The sequence below is a fragment of the Elephantulus edwardii genome, unplaced genomic scaffold (assembly GCF_000299155.1).
Source record: "Elephantulus edwardii isolate Elephantulus edwardi_28Jun2011 unplaced genomic scaffold, EleEdw1.0 scaffold00441, whole genome shotgun sequence".
Lineage (NCBI taxonomy): Eukaryota > Metazoa > Chordata > Mammalia > Macroscelidea > Macroscelididae > Elephantulus > Elephantulus edwardii.
In genome coordinates this window covers 742,082-748,699 of record NW_006400191.1, presented here as the reverse complement: position 1 = coordinate 748,699, position 6,618 = coordinate 742,082, and the positions used below count along the sequence as shown (strand labels likewise).

The 6,618-nt window shown below is 39.5% G+C and overlaps 2 pseudogenes; both read left to right on the top strand.

The window, feature by feature from the left end:
- LOC102848679 overlaps positions 1 to 6,618 on the top strand; it is an 11,814-nt pseudogene that overhangs the window by 1,506 nt on the left and 3,690 nt on the right.
- LOC102845031 lies at positions 3,237 to 4,683 on the top strand (annotated as a pseudogene).

Below are 6,618 nucleotides of genomic sequence, written 5' to 3'. Positions count from 1 at the left end.
TGTCTTGATTTGCATCTCTCTCAGAGCTAGGGATTTTGAACATTTCTTCATGTGCTTGTTGGCCATCTGAACGTCTTCCTTGGTGAAGTGTCTGTTCATATCCTGTGCCCATTTTTCAATTGGATTATTCACCTTTATCTAAAACTTAGCTATTCTGTCTATGCAAAGTCTTCTATTCCTCAGCCTTCTCTGAAATTACTATTTCTCTTTTATGCTGCTAAAACTAGTCTTACCAAAGTAAAAACTGATCCTCATTGTTGCAAAATCCAATGGGTAAAATACATTTGGATTTAAGAATCTCAACCTCACTGGTACTAAAAGGTATACATAACAAAAACTACTAAGAAATGTTTTTCATTTTTGAAGCTGATGAATGTAAAAAAAGTTTGATATTGCCAGGTTGGCCAGAAGCAGATGTCATAAATTACCAGTGAAAGTTAAATAGATATAGCCTTTGTAGACAGCAATCTGGCAAATTTCAGCAACATAACAAATTCATAAATACTATTTCAGAGTTTCAAAGAGTGCAGATGATCAAAGAATACAGTCTTTAATAAGGATTGCATCTCAATGTCAAGAAGAAAAAAATCTTACCATTTGATCAATAGGCAACATCATGATAGATGAAGAAAAGATGGTAACTGTCAACTTCATCTTACTTGTATCCACAATTAACACCCTTGGTACCAGTAGCAGTCAGGAAATCAGGATACATATTTCACTGGGAAAGTCTGTAGTTAGGGAGTTCTCTAAATTACTGAGGAGTAATGATGTCAGTTTGAGGACGAAGGTGCATCTAATTCAGGCCATGTCTGATCACTTTCTGTGCATCTGAGAGCTGGATAATAAATAAGGATGACAGAAGAATAATTGATGCCTTTGAGCTGTGATTTTGGAGAAGAGCGCTGAACATTCCACAGACTGCCAAAATAACAAGCAAATATGTCTTGGAAAGAATGCAAGCAGAGTGTTCTTTGGAGGCAAGGATGATGAGGCTTCGCCTCATATTCCTTGGAAAGGGACATGATGCTTGGAAAGGTGGAGAGTCGGTAAAGGAGAGGAAGACCCTCAATTGGTGAATTAACACTGTGACTGCCACTATGGGCTCTAATGTGTCAGGAAGTGTGAGGAGGGCACAGGATAGGACAAGGTTCAAAACTATTGTTCATAGGGTCACTGTTGGTCATACTTGACTTGATGGCACCTAACAATAACAACGTATATACTATTTGAACAGTATTCATATTCTAGGAATTTCCCCTACATGTAGACTTATAAATGTGCTGAAAGATGTATGTATAAGAGGATACATTGCAGTGCTGTTTATAATAGCAAAGAGTGGTCATTCCCTTAATGTTTATTACCTACTGGTGGCCTGTTTAAATAAATAATGATACAACCACCAAATGGATTACAATGCTGCTGTCATTAATAATAATATGGCACTAGAATGACTGAACAAACAAATATGTCTTGAAGAAAGTGCAGCCTGTGTGCTCCTTGGAGGCAAGAATGATAAAGCTTCATCTTACATACTTTGGGCATGTGACTAGGAGAGCTTAGGAGATGTCCATTGGAGAAGAACATCATGTTTGGGAAGGTGCAGAGTCTGCAAAGAGAGGCCCTCAACCGGAGGAATTGACGCAGTGACTGCTACAATGGGCTCTAACATGTTGGACAGAACTTGTGAGGATGGCATAGGATAGAACAAGGTTCAGATCTGTTGTTCTACACCTAACAACAATGACAACATTGAATAGTTGACAAGATATTTAAGTTAAAAAAATGTGGAATTTGGGTACAAAGAGGAGAGAAGGATCACAGCACAGATACGATAGCTAACATTTACGTTTTAGTTATTTTATGTCAAGTACTATTCTGAGAACTTCACATATACTACTCAAATAACCCTCAAAGCAACTCTGTAGGTATTACTACTATCTGTATTTTACAGTGGAATACACTGGGGTCTAGAGACCTGAGGGAACTTGCCTAAGATCACACTTTCGTGCAACTAGGATTCAAATGCAAAATTTCTGGTTCCAGTATGTGTTGTTCTTTATGTGTTGTTCTTTATATATTGTGCTAGCTTTACCAGTGCAGCATCTTAGGTATGCATGGAAGATATTTGATAGCCCTGGTTGCTTCCAAAGATAAGGGAAACTTCATTTTATACCTCCTTGTACATTTTGAAGTTTGAGCCACCTGAATGTACAGGTAGTTACTGGATTATAAATTAGTCCCATTTGAACTTGTATATTTTTTTTATACTCTGAATTTTTATTTATTTATTCTTTTTATGTGTGTACCATCAAATTGGATCTGACTGGTACAGGAGGCGATTGTTCCTCCTTCTTCAGCAGAGCATCTGGTGGATTTGAACTGCACACCTCTAGGATTACAGTGCAGTTTCCTGTGAACTTGTATATTAATTCGGGTGGTTAGTTATGGTATGTATCTAATGTCAGTTGGTCAAATGTTTGTCTTAGTATATTGTGTACCTTCCTATGCATACAAAAATATTAAAGAAACACTTTCAGATACACTAAAACATCCTTAATATAATAATACAGTAATAATAATAATAGTTATATGTTTTCCCCTAAGTAATAATTCATTATTTTGAACCATGGCACATGTATATGTACCTTGATTTTTTAGTATAATAGACATTATAGGAGTTGGTTCATATGTAAATCAAATATTCATAACTCAGGGACAGATTGTGTACCTATGTTTTTTAAAAACACATGCAAGTTCACACAAATATCTAATGGACACTTCCAGACATTACAGGGAGTAGCAGTATACAGAACAAGTTAAGAACAAGCATAGGTTTTAGCACTCAACTGCTTAAGTATGAATCTCCTGTTTAGTCCTGTGTGATGTTGCAAATGCAAGATAGTTCAGTAAGGATACTTATAGAGTTATTGAAGAGTTCTGGTGGTGCTATGGGTTAAACATTGAACTTGGGCTTTTAGCTCTATGTACTGACCCAACTTTTTCAAGATGTCTACTTTTTTTTTTAATTCTGTGCAAGCTGAACTTGCAGGGTGTATCACTCCACACCCCCAAGCCCATATGGGTGAGTCAAAGTGTAAACCAACTTTGATGCTGAACAGGATGTTTTAAACATTGAAATGACTATCAAGACCAAAGGTGTGGACTTTGTGGCAGTGCCAAGAACCCCACCTCCTTTCTCTGCTAAATCACCATGGCAGCTAGGACTCTTGCACCTATATCCCCAAAGCTGGAGGGCATTCAAGGCCCTCATCTCAGCGGAGCTCAAACCCGCTTACTATCTGCATTATCCTACTTTCACTTTAGCCAAGCCAACTGCACCCCAGAATTCCTCCGCAAATTTCCAGCTAGCAAGGTTCCAGCATTTGAAGGTGACAATGTTTGTTTGAGAGAAATGCCATTGCCTATTATGTGAGCAATGACGAGCTGTGGGGAAGTACCCTAGAGGCAGCAGCCCAGGTGGTGCTGTGGGTGAGCTTTGCTGACAGCTATATTGTCCCCCAGGTCAGCACTTGAGTGTTCCCCACCTTGGGCATCATACACTACAGGCACGCTACAGAGAATGATGCCAAGGAGGAGGTAAGGCCTTCTGGGTGATCACTTGAAAACAAGAAGTTTCCTGGATGTGTGACCCTGGCTGACATCACAGTTGTCTGTATCCTGTTGTGGCTCTACGAACAGATGCTAGAGCCTTCTTTCCACCAGACCTTCCCCAATAACAACGACTGGTTCCTCACCTGCATTAACCAACTCCAGTTCCAGAGTGAGGTGAAGCTCTATGAGAAAATGGCCCAATATGATATTAAAAAGTTTGCAGAGAGCTGGCCTGAAAAAGATGTCCCATAGAAAGATAAAGGACCATGGAAGGAGATGCAGAAGGCCCAGACTGAGTGGAAGGAAGAGAAAAAGGCAGTGGCTGCTCCTGCTCCTGAGGAAGAGACAGATTGATGTAAAGCAGGTGTTGGCTACTCAAAGGCCAAGGATCTCTTTGCTCACCTGCACTTCTTGTTGGATGAATTTCAGCACAAGTACTCCAATGGGGACACACTGTCTGTGGCTTTAGCCCATTTTTGGAAGCACCTTGATAATGATGGCTGGTCCCTGTGGTTCGCTTCCCTGAAGAGCTTCGTGAGCTACAACCTTATCACTGAAATGTTTCAGCGACTGGATAAACTGAGGAAGAATGCCTTTGCCATTGCCATCCTTTTTTGAACCAAAAATAGCAGCTCTATTTCTGGAGTCTGGGTCTTTAGAGGCCAAGAGCTTGCCTTCCTGCTGAGACCAGATTGACAGGTGGACTGTGAGTCATACACATGGCAGAAACTTGATCCTGGCAATGAAGAGACCCAGATGCTGGTTCAAGAGTACATTGTGTGTGTGTGTATGTGTTTTATTCATGTATGTTGTTTGGGATTTTTTTCCCCCCGCTCCCTCCCTCCACCCACCAAACTCTTCAACTCTGTGATTTCCTTTCCTCCCCACCCTCAACCTCCTTGTCCTCTCTCCTTCCCTTGAGAGTACAAAAGTACTCCCAGCAAAAGCTGGGAGGGGGCCTTCCTGCACGTGGGTAAAGCCTTCAACCAGGGCAAGATCTTCAAGTCAATGACTTGTCATCTAGCTGCCTGCACCTGTTGTTTGGGAGTATGTTGTTTTTGTTGTTGATTGCCGTCAAGTCGAGCGTGACTCATAGCAACTTATGAACAAAAGATCTGAAGCCTTTCCATAACTATCGTCATTTCTCAAAGTTCATAGAGTTTCTAGAGGCATGTTGTTTAGGAAGTAGATGCCATTTGGGAATCATTAGAGGTAATGGAATATTAATTTAAAAAAAAAGACCAAATGTGTACCAGTCAAAGCAATGAACAGAGGCCTTTGCCTACCAGAAAGGGACCAGATACGAACTTGCGTCAGCACTGAAGTCACCCTTATTTGGCTGCCTGGAGATCGTAATTTGGGGCCTATTGAAAAATGCCTACTCAGTATGATTTCTCTGAGCTGAAAGTCTTCCTGAAAGGGCTGGAAACTGATAAGAACTCCCTCATTGAGATAATCTGCTTCAGGACCAACTAGGAGCTGAAGGAAATTTTACTTAATTTTCTTATAGATGCTATTAATTTCACATTGATGAAATTAAATGAATTGAATTGTCATGGGCTATTTTAAGTCAACCATATGATCTATTATGCTGGAAATGAAAAGGAGAAAAAAATGGGGGTCACATTCATAGTTAAAAAGACTATTTCTAGATTCATCTTGAAATGCAATGTTGTAACAGGATAATATTTGTATGCATACAAGGAAGTATTATAATGAAATGTGCAAAGAGCTGGAGTTAGAAAATCAAAAGGGATGAACTCACTCAGCATTTCGTCAGGTGAAGGAACTGAAGAACAAACTCAAGCCTTGAGTTTCAATACTTAAGGATGCTGTGGACAGAATATTGAATGACCCAGAAAACATCAAAAGAAGATGGAAGGAGTACACAGAGTCAAGATAGCAAAAAAGAATTGCCTGACACAGAAGAATTTCATGAAACTTCATATGATCCAGAGACAATGATGATGAAGGAGGAAGTTGAAGTTGCTCTGAAGGAATTGGCAAAAACCAACTCCCCAGGAATTGATGGCCTACAAATTGACATATTTCAACAAACAGGTGCTTCCCTGATACACTCTTACCAGGTTGTGCCAAGTAATCTGGAGGACAACCATCTAGCCAACTGACTGGAAGAGATCCATATTTATTCCCATTCCAAAAAAAGGTGATCTGATAGAGTGTGGAAATTATCAAACAATGTCAATATTACATGCAGGCAAGATCCCGTGAAAATTATCCAAAAACAAGTGAAATAGCACATCAAGAGAGAAATTCCAGATGTGCAGACTGGATTTAGAAGAGGCCATGGCACTAGGGACATTATAGCCAATGTTAAATGGATCTTTACTGAAAGTAGAGGAATGTAGATGCAAAGACATTTGACTGTGTGGATCAAAATAAACTGGCTAACAGTCTACTTTTCTTTTTTAAGATTTTTTTAAATTTTAATTGAGATTTTAACAAATGTTTATAGAGAACTTGTATTTCCATTCACTCATTGTTTCTTCCCCCCACCCCCGCCTTGTTCACTTTTCTTTTTGAAAAAAACAAACAAACTCAAAACTTCTTTCATTGTTGTACGATTTCCTCCCCCTCCCCAGTCCACTTTGCTATGCAGTTCTTATTCTGGACTGTTGTCATGCAAATAATACCTAATCATATATTCCTTTTATTCAGTTATTTCCCTCATCTGTTTCAATACAGTGTATGTTATTTATCAACTCTTTTCTTAGTTTCCCCACAACCTCCATGTCAATCCTGTTTTATAACAGTGGCATTATGCAGTATTTGTCCTTTTGTGATAGAGCGATTTCATTCAGCATAATGTCCTCCAGGGCCACTCATTTTGTATAATATTTTCTTAGTTCCTTTTTTCAGTGCTGCATAGTATTCCTTCCCACATGAATTTCAGAACCATCTCAGGAACAGATTTGAGGCTTTGAACACTAATGAACGAAGGCCAGATGAGTTGTGGGAGGATATCAAGGGTATCATCCAGGA